General features: G+C 45.5%; 1 protein-coding gene across 5 annotated transcripts in view; it reads right to left on the bottom strand.

The window, feature by feature from the left end:
* EPHA5 (EPH receptor A5) overlaps positions 1-17,027 on the bottom strand; it is a 641,576-nt gene that overhangs the window by 301,594 nt on the left and 322,955 nt on the right. The window lies entirely within an intron of this gene.

Raw genomic sequence — 17,027 nt, forward strand, 5'->3', positions numbered from 1 at the left:
GGAGAGAGGCTGATGCTGGGGGAGGCTCATGCTGGGGGAGGATGGGAGGAGAGAGGCTGATGCTGGGGTAAGCTGGGAGCAGGGAGGCCGATGCTGGGGGAGGCTAGGGGGAGAGAGGCTGATGCTGGGGGAGGCTGGGGGGAGAGAGGCTGATGCTGGGGGAGAGGCTGCTGCTGGAGGCGGGGGGAGAGAGGCTGCTGCTGGGGGAATGGAAGAGAGGGGCCAATGCTAGAGACAGAGGACAAGGGTTGAGGGATAGAGCAATGACAATATCGATGGGGGGGAGTGTAAGGACTCAGAATAAGAGGGGGGCAGCATTGGGAGCTCATTATGGAGAAGGGGCAGCATGTATGGGCTCAGTATGGAGTAGATAAATGTAGGGGAGTCAATATCAAGAGTGGGGTAGTGTGTGTGTGTGTGTGTGTGTGTGTGTGTCTCAGCATAAGCGCTAGTGTGGTGGTCTTAGTATGATGAGTGGGGCAGCATGGAGATGTCATTATGGAAAAGAGGAAGGCAGCATTAGGAGCTCATGGAGAGGGGCAGCATGCACGGGACACTCTGAGGAGGGGGCAGCATGCACGGGACACTGTGAGGAGGGGGCAGCATGCACGGGACACTGTGAGGAGGGGGCAGCATGCACGGGACACTGTGAGGAGGGGGCAGCATGCATGGGACATTGTGAGGAGGGGGCAGCATGCATGGGACATTGTGAGGAGGGGGCAGCATGCATGGGACACTGTGAGGAGGGGGCAGCATGCATGGGACATTGTGAGGAGGGGGCAGCATGCATGGGACATTGTGAGGAGGGGGCAGCATGCATGGGACACTGTCAGGAGGGGGCAGCATGCATGGGACACTGTCAGGAGGGGGCAGCATGCATGGGACACTGTCAGGAGGGGGCAGCATGCATGGGACACTGTGAGGAGGGGGCAGCATGCATGGGACACTGTCAGGAGGGGGCAGCATGCATGGGACACTGTCAGGAGGGGGCAGCATGCATGGGACACTGTCAGGAGGGGGCAGCATGCATGGGACACTGTCAGGAGGGGGCAGCATGCATGGGACATTGTGAGGAGGGGGCAGCATGCATGGGACATTGTGAGGAGGGGGCAGCATGAATGGGACATTGTGAGGAGGGGGCAGCATGCATGGGACACTGTCAGGAGGGGGCAGCATGCATGGGACACTGTCAAGAGGGGGCAGCATGCATGGGACACTGTGAGGAGGGGGCAGCATGCATGGGACACTGTCAGGAGGGGGCAGCATGCATGGGACATTGTGAGGAGGGGGCAGCATGCATGGGACATTGTGAGGAGGGGGCAGCATGCATGAGACACTGTGATGAGGGGGCAGCATGCATGGGACACTGTGAGGAGGGGGCAGCATGCATGGGACATTGTGAGGAGGGGGCAGCATGCATGGGACATTGTGAGGAGGGGGCAGCATGATGTGAGGACAATGTGGCAGATCATATTTCATAATTGAGGAAGGTGTGGTGGATATAATTTATAAGGGAGGGCAGTGTGTAGTTTATTAGGGGCAGTGTGACAGTCACAGTATATAAGGGGGGACGGTGTGGTGGGAATATTTTATACTCATGCTATGTTTTGATGTGCCTGTGGTGATCCCCATGGGGGGGGGGGGGTTAGTGCCCTTCGTTTCTCATTGATACTTTTTCAAATGTTTTACAAAGTAGATCTGCCTTAAACAGATGTCGTGTGCGAAAACTCAGTTTTATGTTGTCACTAAGGGGCGCGACCACTTAAAGTGCCTAGGGCAGCACGAAGGCAAAATACAGCCCTGGGGATATTATATATGTCTTTCTCATCTATCCATCTATCATCTATCTAGGTATACATTTATCCATCCAATCCATCTATCCATCTATCCATCTATCCATCTATCTATCCATCTATCTATCTATCCCATCTATCCCATCTATCCATCTATCCATCTATCCATCTATCCATCTATCTATCTATCCCATCTATCCATCTATCCCATCTATCCATCTATCCATCTATCTATCTATCCCATCTATCCCATCTATCCATCTATCCATCAATCCATCTATCCATCAATCCATCTATCCATCTATCCATCTATCTATCCCATCTATCCATCTATCCATCTATCCATCAATCCATCTATCCATCTTTCCATCTATCCATCTATCTATCTATCCATCTATCCCATCTATCCCATCTATCTATCCATCTATCCATCTATCCATCTATCTATCTATCCCATCTATCCCATCTATCCCATCTATCCATCTATCCATCTATCCCATCTATCCCATCTATCCCATCTATCCCATCTATCCCATCTATCCCATCTATCCATCTATCCATCTATCCATCTATCCATCTATCCATCTATCCATCTATCCATCTATCCATCTATCCATCTATCCATCTATCCATCTATCCATCTATCCATCCCTCTATCTATCTATTTCATATATGTTATTTCCCTCCTTCCATTTTTTTTGTGGTCCACAACAAAACGAAAGACACATGGATGACACACAGATGACACACGGACAGTATATGGAATGGAACGGAAACGGAAACGAATGACACACGGATGCATCCGTGGAAAAACAGGACCATTTTTTGCGGACCGCAAAAACAGAACAGTTGTATGAATGTACCCTTAACTCTGCTACATCTACATCAGACAAACAAGGAATATATCAAAACAACACCAAGCAGTCCGGTACGTGATACATCCTAGAATCAGGCTTTCTTGCCCTATGTTATGCTGCTTTCAGATTATATAGAAAAAACCTGCTGACAGATTTCCTTTAAGTACATTGTCTTATGCATATCTGTTATCTATAAAGGCATCAAAGTACATTAATGTACCATATTAAATATGCATTTTGTAGTAAGCATAAATTGTATACAAATTGGTAATCATTTCTTGTTTTATATTCCATATTGGTTAACAACTTTCAAAAAGGAAAGCAAATTAAAAGAGAGAAAATACATAATTCTCTTCTTTTTGGTAATAAATGCCTTGTCTCTTCGGACTGTCATATGAAAATGAATCTGTGCTCTGCTGACATGGCAAACATCCTATCTCCTCATGGGATTTTGGAAGAGGAATTAACTGTACTTTACCATACAGCATGGCTTTCTGCAAGCAGTTACATTTCAGGGGGGAATTCATTAACATGTCAAAAAGTGCAACCGGTGATAAGTTTCTGTTAGTCGGGTTGCCTATTTAGGGTATTAAATTCATTTGTGAACACACTGATATGCCATTAGTAAGGGAAAAGCAAGAACGTGATTATATTTGAGATGCTGAAAACTCTATCTATGGTGACTAGAAAGAAAATCTCCACATGAAAACATCAGACGAGCCATGTCAAAGCTTCGTGGAATTAGAGAATGTAGTGATATGACTCCTGTGATATTGACTGCATCAAGTATATATGAAAAAAAAGCAAAGCATGTGGTTTTTTACCAAAAAGGTATTTTTAAAATCTATAGAATATAGATCTATAAAAGGCATTATATACATGCAGTCAATCTCACAGTGTCCATATCATCATGAAATTATCTCTCTCTGTACAGCATGCCGGATGGTGCACGATGGGGAGTGCGCAGTATGGCGGATGGAGCACGTTTGGGAGTGCGCAGTATGGCGGATGGAGCACGTTTGGGAGTGCGCAGCATGGCGGATGGACCACGTTTGGGAGTGCGCAGCATGGCGGATGGACCACGTTTGGGAGTGCGCAGCATGGCGGATGGACCACGTTTGGGAGTGCGCAGCATGGCGGATGGAGCACGTTTGGGAGGGCGCAGCATGGCGGATGGAGCACGTTTGGGAGTGCGCAGCATGGCGGATGGAGCATGATGGGGGGTGCGCAGCACGGCGGATGGAGCACGTTTGGGAGTGCGCAGCATGGCGGATGGAGCACTTTTGGGAGTGTGCAGCATGGCGGATAGAGCACGATGGGGAGTGCGCAGCATGGCAGATGAAGCACGTTTGGGAGTGCGCAGCATGGGGGATGGAGCACGTTTGGGAGTGTGCAGCATGGCGGATAGAGCACGATGGGGAGTGCGCAGTATGGCGGATGGAGCACGTTTGGGAGTGCGCAGCATGGCGGATGGAGCACGTTTGGGAGTGTGCAGCATGGCGGATAGAGCACGATGGGGAGTGCGCAGCATGGCGGATGGAGCACGTTTGGGAGTGCGCAGCATGGGGGATGCAGCACGATGGGGAGTGCGCAGTATGGCGGATGGAGCACGTTTGCTCAGCCTCTCTCCTTCCAGCCTCCCTCAGCATCAGCCTCCCCCTCCCAGCCTTCCCCAAGATCAGCCTCTCTGCTCCCAGCCTCCTCCAGCACGCCGTGCTCCTCTGCCGACACTCACCCACACCCGATCGCATCCACTCACCCACACAACCGATCGCATCCACTCACCCACACAACCGATCGCATCCACTCACCCACACAACCGATCGCATCCACTCACACACACAACCGATCGCATCCACTCACACACACCCGATCGCATCCACTCACACACACAGACACTGACGATATTGCACATACGCGCTGATACTCACAACATCCGGGGATATCACATGCTTCTGGCCATGTGATCCTCCGTCAGGTCCTGGAAGCTCACAGCACAATATCGCCGCCGAGAAGCAAGCGATATCCCAGGATGTTGTGAGTATTTGGATGCGATGTGATGTGTGAGGTATGTGTGAGTGTGATCTGATTTGTGTGTGTGTGTGTGCTGTTATGTTATGTATGTTCCGCAGCTGCAGGACCTTGATGTGTGGATGCGATGTGATGTGTGTGTGAGGTGTGTGTGAGAGTGAGTGTGAGCCGGTGTACACTGGTAACTATGATACACATCGGGTAACTAAGGGACCTTAGTTACCCGATGTGTATAATGGTTACCAGCTTTCACGGCCTCCGTTAAGATCCCAGCATCGCAAGGTTATGTCTGGCGCTGCCGGGATCCTGACGGAGCCGGTGTAGAAGCAAGCGATATCCCAGCATGTTGTGATGTGTGAGGTGTGTGTGAGAGTGAGTGTGAGAGTGAGTGTGATCTGATGTGTGTGTACTCACCTGGGAATCGGAGCCCCGTGTCAGTTGGGCGGCCAGAGCGAGCGTGCATTGCGTGAGGGGGGCGGGGCCTGCAGAGAGCCGGGGCGAGAGGCCAATCCGTGTGGGGGGGCGGGTCCATGGCGAGCCCAGCGGCCAATCAGCTTTGTGTCACCGTAAGGACACAATTTCGGAGCATGACAGACAGACAGACAGACAGAATAAGGCAATTATATATATAGATATATATATGTATATATATATATATATATATATATATATATATATGAGCCGTTGTGATTACTCGCTAATCCCGCCCACCCGCCTATTACCACACGCGGCTCCGCGCCCCCCGCACATTACACACGAGGCTCCGCCCCCACACATTGCAAACGGGGCCTTCCTAGCAGCAACTCATCCTGAGGAGGAGAAAAGAAACCATGATATATGACTGTTACCTTTCCAGCAAGGTGAGTGCAGAAGATTGCATCAGTGCACTTCCCTGGGTATTAATCACTACGATGGCATCTGGCAGGTATTCTCTTCATGGATGAATCCAAGCTTTCACTGCACAGGGCAGATGGCATACTGCATGTATGGCATAGTGTGGCTCATCGGTTTGCTGATGACAGAGTTGTGGATCAAGTGGCCCTTGGGGGTGACGGGGTTATCATATGAGTAGGAGTATGTTATGGACAATGAACACAGGTACATTTTATTGATGCCAATTTGAACGCACAGACATACTGTGATGAGATCCCAAGGCCCATTGTTGTGCCAGTCATCCATGACCATTACCTCATGTTGCAGCCTGATAGTGCATGGTCCCATATTACAAGGATCTGTACACAATTCCTGGAAGTTGAAAACATCCCAGTTCTTGCATAGCAGCATAATCATCAGAGATGTCACACATTGAGCATGTCTGGACTGCTCTGGATAGGCGCATATGACAACGTTTTCAAGTTCCTGCCAATACACAGCAACTTTGCACAGCCATTGAAGAGGAGTGGGCCAACATTTCACAAGCCACAATGAACAACCTGATGAACTCTATGCAAAGGAGATGTGTTGCACTGTGTAAGGTAAAAATGGTAGTCAAACCAGATAATGACTGGTTTTCTAACCCTCAAGGATCCCTCCAAGACTGGAAAACTGCACATTTTAGAGATTTTAGAGTGGCCTTTTATTGTAGCCAGCCAAAGGCACACCTGTGCAATAATCATGTTGACTAATCAACATCTTGACATACCAAACCTGTGAGGTGGATGAATTATCTCAGAAAAGGAGAAGTGCTCACTAACACAGAATTAGACAAATTTGAGAACAATATTTGAGAGAAAAAGGCATTTTGTAAGTACATCGTAAAAGCACTTAGATCTGAGTACAGCTCTTGAAAAATCAGACAAACAACGAAAGTGTTGCATTTATATTTTTGGTCAGTGTATCACAGCATCAAAAAGCATAAAAGAACACACATTACGATATTATATTCTCTTCTTCTTTTCATTAGTTTGATACAAGCTTATGCCTAGAAGATGTAAAGGCTAAGACCATCAGTTCTATGGTGATAATTAGATATGAGCAAATCGACTTGCAAGGTTCTGCTCCAGTGCTAATGTCAGTGTTCTGTGGGTTTCAGAGCTCTGTGAATAACTTCATACCTGTCAGATTCCTTGGTGCATCTAATGATTTTGTGTTCCTCACGCTATGAAATTGTTGCAGTGTTATTCACATAAAATGCCTACTAATCAGAAAAGGCAACGAGGATGCTGGTAGGTAGGAGGTGGTTTGCAGAGTTTTGGTGGCCACAGACATGGCCACTGGTCAAGGGTTCTGCAAATTGATTCGCTCATCCCTAGAAGCTATGCTAAAGTACAAAGATTTCCTTACCTCTCTATACCAAGATATAGATATTTTTTATATGGTCTATTTATGCCACTATGTGAAAACTTATTGCTAAATTTTCCCCATATAATAGTTTGGGAACACACGCTGAGACATCATGAAGCATGCCCCATGACCTTTGTGGGCACATGAGCAGATCCCTTCCGAACCTATCAAACTAGGAATCTCAGGCCTAGCATTAGAAGTTCAGGGATTTCAGAATGTCTGATGGCAATCCATGGATCATTCAAGGTCCAGATTATTAGCAGTGAGGAACAGAGGGGTTGGTAAGGTCAGTATTAGGATTTTTTTTAAAGGAATGATTTCTCTGTGAATCGAGTTTCTAGGGAAAATTTGCATGACCAATCATCTCTTATAGTTCTCATTTAAATATAATTTTATCATTGACTCCCCTCCTTCCCTGACTGAAATCTTTCACACCTCTTCCCACCATTAGTCAGAAGCCACTCCGTGGACACAACCAACAGGCTCCAAGTCAGATCCCTTGATAGAGGTGAGAGCGTGAACACAACACCACAGACCCTTAGGACCTGCTAAGCAGAGTGGCTAATGCCAATGCAGTTCATGTTAGCCTTTTTTCAGTTGATAGATTTATTGTAATACTGTAGGTTTGCCTGATATGTTCCTCTACACACAGTATTATGAGGAAATGGTTAATAATTTCTAAGACAAGTACCGTATATTCATTTTACAGTGCTATTTAGAGGTTAGAAACTCCATGTAAGAATAATAATAAACCTTATATAGTGCCAGCATGTTTCACAGCACTTCACATTTCAGAAGATACATGTCCCACAAATATCAGACATTACAGAATAATAAAGTGTTGATCTCTGGTGACACCTTACATTTCCAAACGGTCAATATTATGGGGTGGTTTTTATTTAATACCTATTACAATGCCAGAAACATTTATCGGGCTGTACCGGATTGAGCATACTGGTGTAAGAACAGAATTTCCGTGGATCCCGATTGACTAATAGAGGAATATACTATGCCTGATATATCTGCTAAATATAGAGGTAAGTTCCACATTAAACAAATTTGCAATGCTTACAGCTCTAAATTTCTGACTTAATGTAATTGCAAACTAGGTTACCTCCAGCTGAGATCTGGCATAAAATATGCAAGGGAAATATAGTTATAATGAATATCAGATGCTGCTCAGAATTCTTGTGATGATCCCATATTAAATATATAAATGTAAAAGTAATGCAAACATTACCTAATGTCTTGACAGCTGGACTATGTGTACGTCATGAAAACATTGACAATACTTTTTTAATCTATTATGTCATCAGCTCTCCATTTAGTAATATCAATAATTTACCTAGCATTTGCTTATTTCTTCATAAGTGACCAACTTTTAAATATTAGATTGAATTTAATTTCCATATTTTAATAGCTTACAAGTGTGAGGGTTTTAAAGTTAAAGAGGTTATCCACTACTTTTACATCAATGGCCTATCTGTAGGATAGGTCATCAATGTCTAATCATCCGGGGTCTGACACCCCACCACCGATCAGCTGATCTTGGTGTCAGCGGCAGCAGCAGGTGGCCTGAAATTCTCAATTCCGCAGCTTCCCTGTCTTCTGATAGCGGACATGGCTGGGTACTGCACATCTGTTTCCTATTGATTTGAATGGGAGGCAGATGTACAGTACCCGGATGCGGCCACTATTAATTGCCGGGATGGGGCACCTCCGGAACTGAGGATTTCTGGCTGCCTGCTGCTGCCATCAGAACTGCTCATTGGCCGGGGTTCCAGCTGATAAGACATTTATGACCTATCCTAAGGATAGACTAAAAATGTAAAAGTGGTTAACTTATTTATATGGAATATCTCATGAGAGTTATACCCAAACTATGTATGCCATGAATGAGACAAAAAAACTTGAAGTGCTGACTGGGGACTAAGGGGTACTTTGCACGTTGCGACATCGCTACTGCGATCTCGTCGGGGTGAAATCGAAAGTGAACCACATCCGGCGCCGGTAATGACGTCGCAACGTGTAAAGCCTAGGAGAGAAGATGAACGAGCGTGAAACAGTCAAAAATCGGTGATCTGTGTCCCGTCGTTCATTTCCATAATTTCGCTGCAGCGACAGGTATGATGTTGTTCCTCGTTCCCGTGGCAGCACACATCGCTGTGTATGAAGCCGCAGGAGCGAGGAACATCTCCTTACCTGCGTCCCGCCTGCAATGAGGAAGGAAGGAGGTGGGCGGGATGTTTACGTCCCGCTCATCTCCGCCCCTCCGCTTCTATTGTCCACCTGCTGTGTGATGTCGCTGTGACGCCGCATGACCCGCACCCTTAGGAAGGAGGCGGGTCGCCGGCCAGAGCGACGTCGCAGGGCAGGTAAGTGCATGTGAAGCTGCCGTAGCGATAATGTTCGCTATGGCAGCTATCACAAGAGATCGCATCTGCGACGGGGGCGGGTACTATCGCGCTCGGCATCGCTACAATCGGCTAGCGATGTCGCAGCGTGCAAAGTACCCCTAAGTGTCTTTGATGACTAGACAAGGCAGGTCCCTGGTGGCTTCTCCCTGCCTTACTCCCCACTGGCAGGTCTCTCCTTATAAACACAGTGTGACGCTGTACAAAGGCTAGTAAGATGCAGTACAGCGTAATTCGCACTAGGTGGCAGCAGAGTAGTGAAGGAGACACAAATAAACACTGTAATGGAAAGTCAGCTGAAGTACAGCAGAGTAACTTCAGCAGGCAGTTAAGTGGCAAACCACCAAGGGGCAATAGAGTAGTCAAACAGTCAGGGTCTAGCCAGGAAAGTCAAGTCACTGCAAAGGGAGGATCAATATCAAAGTCAGACAGCAGAACTGAGTAAGAAGCCAGGAGATCAGGTATGCAGAGGGAAACACAAACAACAGACAGGAGCGGGAAGTCAGGGACTGTTCAGGCAGACAAACAGGGGAGGGTCAAAGTCAGGACACAGTAGCAGGGAGGCAGAACAGATGAGGAACACTCACCAGAGCCAGTATACAACCTGCAAGGCAGAATTATCACTGGCACTGAGCCATAGGTAGAAAGGCAATATACAGTATAGCGTCCTGGTATCCAGAACGAGGCAAGGGAAGTTAACTCATGACATGATCAGGCCAGAGCTGGGTGTAACCAGCAGCAGGGAAAAGCCGGCCTGGATCATGACACACAGATAGAGAACTTTCAGTCTGGGAGAACACAGTGTTGAAAGTCACCACTGACCAGGCTTGTATTAGTCATATTAAATGTATGTGAGACCCTGATGACCTTTTAAAAATATGTTCTCTTTAAAAGAGTGCAGTTTTTCAGAGTAGAACATAAGCATCTATAATAATGAAACATGGTTGCAGCAGCATGAAACTCATGATAGGTTCCTTTAATATAGAGGGACCCTATAGGTATAAGTATGGGCATAAATACAAACTTAACTTTACTACCCATCCTAGTTATAACTCTGCCTTTCTGCCACTGATCCGGTCTTTGTTGTTTTGGCTGCAGCAGTGATATCACATCGACAGGACTGCAGCCAATCAGTGAGATCAGCAGCTTTGCCGATGTTGAGAGCATGTATTACTGAGCTCACTGATTGGCTGAAATGCTGTTTACATTCTGTCAAGTTTGCAGCAGTTGAACAGAGACCAGTACAGTAAGGGTAAGGCAGGGTAAGTAAGACTCAGTTTGATATTTCACACATCACTGAGCCTATGGGCAAACATTTGAGGAAAGAGGTCTGAAATGCTCAGTACTTTCATATATACAGTGTTGCAGACTATGTTTATAAGTATGGAAATACTTTTATGTTCCCATATTATGGTACTCAATTGGACGACTGAGTTCTATATTCTTTTTGATTAACAGGTGCAGATATTTGAACTTTAAAGAAAGATCTGAAACAAAGTTTTGTCTTTCCCCGTTCCCAGTGAGCGGACTACTGTCTGCAGCCTGACATTGTTTTCATATAAACTTGACTTGTACACGTCTCGGAGTACAGGCCAGGAGCAGGTTTAGCAGCAGCTGTTCTGGCCACCCTCTGTGCTACTCAGATTTAAAGCTGTCAACAATTGATTCATGGAGGTTTGTGAGACTGCTTTGTGGCTATAACACTGCTCAGCCAAGGTCTAACAGCTCTAGAAAAAAGAAAGGGAAAAACAATCCCCCATCAAGCTGTGAATCCTACACTTGCTCACTAATAGCAGGCAATTAATTACCTGTCATTATTTTCAGTCTATAAAATATGACCTCTAGATTCCCTAAGTTCTTGTTGAGCAAACTACTGTGTACTATTGAAAAGAATGTGCATATTCCCATTATGTATAACACCGGAGTAGTTTGAGATGTATTTTACATATTGCACTCTAAGGGGAAAACTTTACTCTTTGAAGAGTTTGACAAACCAATCTGGCTGCCAGTGAGGAGACTTATAGCTGCAATGCTGCTCACTGGCTGCATTGCAGCTATAAGTTTCCTCACTGGTAGCCAGTTTGGTTTGTCAGTCTCTGCAAGGAGAAAAGTTTTTCCCTTAGACCCCACTATAGCTTCTCATACAACCAGATCAGATCTCATGCTTTGCACGGACGAGGGACAATCAACCGAAACATTGTGTCTGCAAATTGATGTTCTGATCTGGAATAAATCCTAATTCTTATGAAAAGACTCATTAAATGGTCACTTTTGACTTTTAGGAATGCTACTTCCAATAGATGGCACTAGCGTTAAAGCCCCGTTACACGCAACGACGTATCTAACGATATATTGCCGGGGTCACGGATTCCGTGACGCACATCCGACATCGTTAGCGACGTCGTTGCGTGTGACACCAACGAACGGCCGTTAACGATCCAAAATACTCACCTTATCGTTGATCGTTGACACATCGTTCATTTTCAAAAAATCGTTGATTGTTGAGGACGCAGGTTGTTCGTCATTCCCGAGACAGCACACATCGCTGTGTGACACCACGGGAATGACTACCTCCAGCTTTCCTGTGGCCGCCGGCAATGAGGAAGGAAGGAGGTGGGCGGGATGCTACGGTCGCTCATCTCCGCCCCTCCGCTTCTATTGGGTGGCCGCTTAGTGACGCCGCTGTCACGCCGCATGAACCGCCCCCTTAAAAAGGAGGCAGTTTACCGGCAACAGCGATGTCGCTAGGCAGGTAAGTTCGTGTGACGGCTCCTAACGATTTTGTGCGCCACGGGCAGCGATTTGCACGGGCAGCGATTTGCCCGTGATGCACAAACGACGGGGGCGAGTGCTTTTACCAGCAATATCGCTAGCGATATCGCTGCGTGTAAAGCCCGCCTTTAGTCTCCTTTCTCCTTGAATTTACATATTGCAAGCTCGCATAAGAGCTGACCATAAGAGCTTACATGCTAAAGAGATAGAGGACCCCATTGTTGTTCAGAGCCCACATTCTATAGGAGGGAGAGAGATAGGACCTCACTGATCATAAGAGCTTATACTCTAGTCAATAGAGAGAGAGAAGAACCTGCTGATCATAAGGGCTTAGGGCTTCTTTGCACGTTGCAACATCGCTACTGTGATGTCGAAAGTGCGAAAGTGATGCACATCCGGCGCCAGTAACAACGTCGCCACGTGTAAAGCCTAGATGCACTGATAAACGATCGCAAAAGCGTCGTAAATCGTTGATCTGTGTAGTGTCGGTCATTTTCATAATTTCGCTGCAGCGACAGGTACGATGTTCCTCGTTCCTGCGGCAGCACACATTGCTGTACATGAAGCCGCAGGAGCGAGGAACATTTCCTTACCTGTGTCCCGCCTGCAATGAGGAAGGAAGGAGGTGGGCAGGATGTTTACATCCCGCTCATCTCCGCCCCTCCACTTCTATTGGCCGCCTGCTGTGTGATGTCGCTGTGACACCGCACAACCCGCCACCTCAGGAAGGAGGCGGGTTACCGGCCAGAGCGACGTTGCAGGGCAGGTAAGTGCATGTGAAGCTGCCGTATCGATAATATTTGCTACGGCAGCTATCACAAGAGATCGCATCTGTGACGGGGGCGGGGACTATCGCGATCGGCATCGCTACAATTGGCTAGCAATGTCGCAGCGTGCAAAGTACCCCTTACACTTTACAGGACAGAGAGAGAGGATCCTATTGACCATAAGAGCTTAAACTCTACAAGAGAGAAACAGAACCCCATTGACAATAAGAGCTTATACTCTACATGAGAGAGAGGACCCTGCTAACCATAAGAGCTTTATGCTCTACAGGAGAAAGTGATGACCCCAGTGACAACAAGACCTTACACTCTAAAGGAGACAGAGTGGACTCCATTGACCATAAGAAATTACACTCTACATGAGACAGAAAAAGAGGACCCTGCTGACCAAAAGAGCTTACATTTTAAAGGAAAGAGAGAGAACCCCGCTGATCAAACAAGCGTACACTCTATTGTTAAGAGAGATAGAGAGAAACCTGCTGATCATAAGAACTTAGATTCTACAGGAGAGAGGACCCGACTGATCAAACAATCTTACAGTCAAGAGAGAGAGAGCAAAAGAGCCCCGCTGGCAATAAGAGCTTGGAGAGAGAGAGGAAACCCTGCTTGTCAAAAGAGCTTACACTTTTTAGTCAAGACGGAGAGAAACCTGCTGATCATAAGAGCTTGCAGTCTACAGGAGAGAGAGAGGACCCCACTAACCATAAGAGTTTACTTACAGGATAGAGAAGACCCTGCCGAACATAAGCACTTACACTGTATATAAGTGAGAAAAAGAGGACCCTGTGATCATAAGAGCTTACAATCTGCAGGAGAGATGGAGAACCCCATTGATAATATGAGCTTACACTCTACACAGGAGACAGAGGTCCCTGTTGACCATAAGAGCTTACATTCTACAGGAGAGAGAAAGAACCCTGCTGATCATACTAGCTTACACTCTTTAGACAAGACAGAGAAAAAACCTGCTGATCATAAGAGCTTGCACTGTATAGGAGAGAGAACTAGAGAGAGGGAGGACCTCGTTGACCATAGGAGCTTACACTTTACAGGAGAGAGAGAGGACCCTACTGACCATAAAAGCTTACAGTCTACAGGAGAGAGTACCCTGCTGACAATAAGAGCTTACACTCTACAGAAGAGAGAGGACCCCTCTGATCATAAAAACTTACACTCTGTAGTCAGGAGAGAGTAACCTGCTGATCATAAGAGCTTACACTCTATAGGACAGAGAGAAACAGAGAATGTGGACTGTGTTGATCATAAGAGCTTACACTCTACAGTAGAGAGAGAGAGTACCCCACTGACCATAGAACTAACACTCTATCGGAGAGAGTAGCATGCTGACCATAGAGCTTACACTCTACAGTAGAGAAAGAGGACCCAGCCGACCATAGAACTAACACTTTATCGGAGAGTACCCTGCTGAGCATTGAGCTTATACTTTACAGGAGTGAGAGAGAACCTCACTGCCCATAGAGTTACACATTACAGAAGAGAAAGACTTAAGTGACTCTGGAGATGGAAAATGACTCTGCTGTATAAACTTTCGCACTGGGAGCCACTGATTTCTGATGGTCCATGTACTGACTACCACTGTACAAGGTATGATAATCCATAAGTTGTTACAGTTGCAGAGCATTGTGGGGAGGCCCACACAGCAACACATGACGATACAGACCTGGTATTTGATGCTTCAGTAGTGTAAGAAATGGTGTTGGGCAAGTTTTTTGTCTTGCTCTAATGGGTCGCCTCCCGTTCACATGGCTAGGGGGAGGAGCCTTCTCCAGGGCCTCACTTCTGGAGCCTCGATGCCTTAAAAGCTGACATTACCAGTGAACCAGCGCCGGCTATAAGCTTAGCGCTGCTTTGCCTGTGATTCTTGGTCCTGTGAGTGATATCCTAATCCGTCTGTTCCTGAGCCCCCGTGCCCTTGTCTGTGTTCCGTCCCCTAGTCGTTCCCCCATTCCTCTTTCCCTTCTCCTACCTCCCCACTTGGTTGCTTCCTCTGGTACTGACCTCGGCCTGACCTTGACTCCGCTTCTGCTCTTTTCTCCGGTCCTCCTTCTGCCTGTACTGTGTTTGACCCGACTCGCCTGACTATTCCTCGCACGCCCCGTAGCTCTGCTCCCCAGCTGTGCTGTGAGGCAGTGTATGAGAACACTGTGTATTTACTTCCTGGTTCTTGTTGCTCTGTGTGGTGTCTTCTGTTGAAGAGGTCCGGCTCCCCCTGGTGGCAGCTTGACACTTGCAAAGTGCAAATCAAATCTCTAAATGTTCAAATTTGTGAAAAATTGTGAATGTCAGTAAGTTTGTCTCAAACTCGGTTTTCCGCGGTTTGATTGGTTCATCTCTCTCTGCGTGTAAAACATTGAACACATATTGTTCAGAAAAGGATTACATTTGTTGCATTTCAGTGACCGATCCTTTCATTCTCCAAGTCAACCAGCCATAATGATACATTACTGCTAGTACAACTACTATATTACTGAAATCTTTTTATAGTACTGTTTCCAACTCTCTCTAGAAATAACTCCATTGTAAAGCCGATAGTTGGGCTTTTTTATATAAAAAAAAATCTTGTCATTTAGTGCACAATATATCGGTACATGATTTTTAGTAAGCGATGTGATATGCTAAGGAAGATAGATAAAAATAGCAGAGAGCTGAGTCTATTAAAGATACCCACTGAAGCGAGATATCCTTACAGTTATACCATACAGTTTCTGGTAGGGTTTTTTTGTATGTTTGGAACATTTGTCAAATACTCTACGTGTAATTATAAAAAAAGATGACAAAAACCAGGTTCTAGTAAAGTAATATAGTTTTATGAAGAAATCTATGGACTCACTTTTAACTGCCAAGGAAATGTTAAAAAGTAACACGGATTGGATTGAAGAGAAGTAAATTAAAACCTTCAGTTTAGAGATGATTGTTCTGCATGTCTGTAATGTACTTATCATTTTACTTTATTCCAGAGATATTTAAGAGACATAAACCTTGGAATGATCTCTTTCTGGAAGATGTTCTTCAAAACGGTGTCAACTGAGCAGCCACATATCTTCTCCTTAATGATGTGCACTCGAACTAAAGAACATTATTCCTCATCTAAATGTATATGTATGAATGGCTTACACTATGTGTATGGCTTACTTTTCATTCTTGCTCTTTATACTTTGTGGAAAAGCACATAAAGAATTTAAAATATGGACAACTGTAATAATCCAATATTGCTGATTTATTGGTAAATGTAACTCAACATTGCTGGAATAATAAATGTAGATCTTCCCTGAAACTTCTTTCCTTTATTCATGCTTAAAAGGAATCTGTCAGCAGGATTTCTCCTCCAAAACTACTTATAGTGATGGCCAAAAGTGTTGGCACCCTTGAAATTGTATGATAAAATGAAGTATTTCTCCAAGAAAATGATTGCAATTACACCTGTTTTCTTATACACATTCTTATATCCTTTTTGTATATTGGAACAACACAAGAAAAACTGAGAAAAAAAGCAAATTGGACATAATTTCACGCAAAACCCCAAACATGGGCCAGGCAATATTATTGGAACATTTCAAATTGTGGGTTAACAAATTAGTTTCAAGCATGTGATACTTGCTCAAACTCACCTGTGGCAAGTAAAAGATGTGGGCAATATGAAAATCCCACCTAAAACCAGATAAAAAGGGAGACGTTGACACAATTTGTGCATTGTGTGTCTGTGTGTGCCACACTAAGCATGGATAACAGAAAGAGGAGAGAACTGTCTGAGGATTTGAGAACCAAAATTGTTGAAAAATATGAACAATCTCAAGGTTAGAAGTCCATCTCAAGTGATGTTGATGTTCTTTTGCCCACAGCATGGAATATAATCAAGATGTTTACAACCCATGGCACTATAGCTAATCTCCCTGGACATAGGTGTCAGAGAAAAATTGATGAAAAGTTGCAGTGTAGGATAGTTTGGATGGTGGATAAGCAGCCCCAATCAAGTTCCAAAGAAATTCACACTATTTTGCAGGCTCAGGTTGCATCAATGTCAGTACGAAACATCCTTCAACATTTGAATGAAATTAAATGCTATGGCCCAGG

Source organism: Anomaloglossus baeobatrachus, chromosome 1, assembly GCF_048569485.1.
Source record: "Anomaloglossus baeobatrachus isolate aAnoBae1 chromosome 1, aAnoBae1.hap1, whole genome shotgun sequence".
In the NCBI taxonomy this organism is placed as follows: domain Eukaryota; kingdom Metazoa; phylum Chordata; class Amphibia; order Anura; family Aromobatidae; genus Anomaloglossus; species Anomaloglossus baeobatrachus.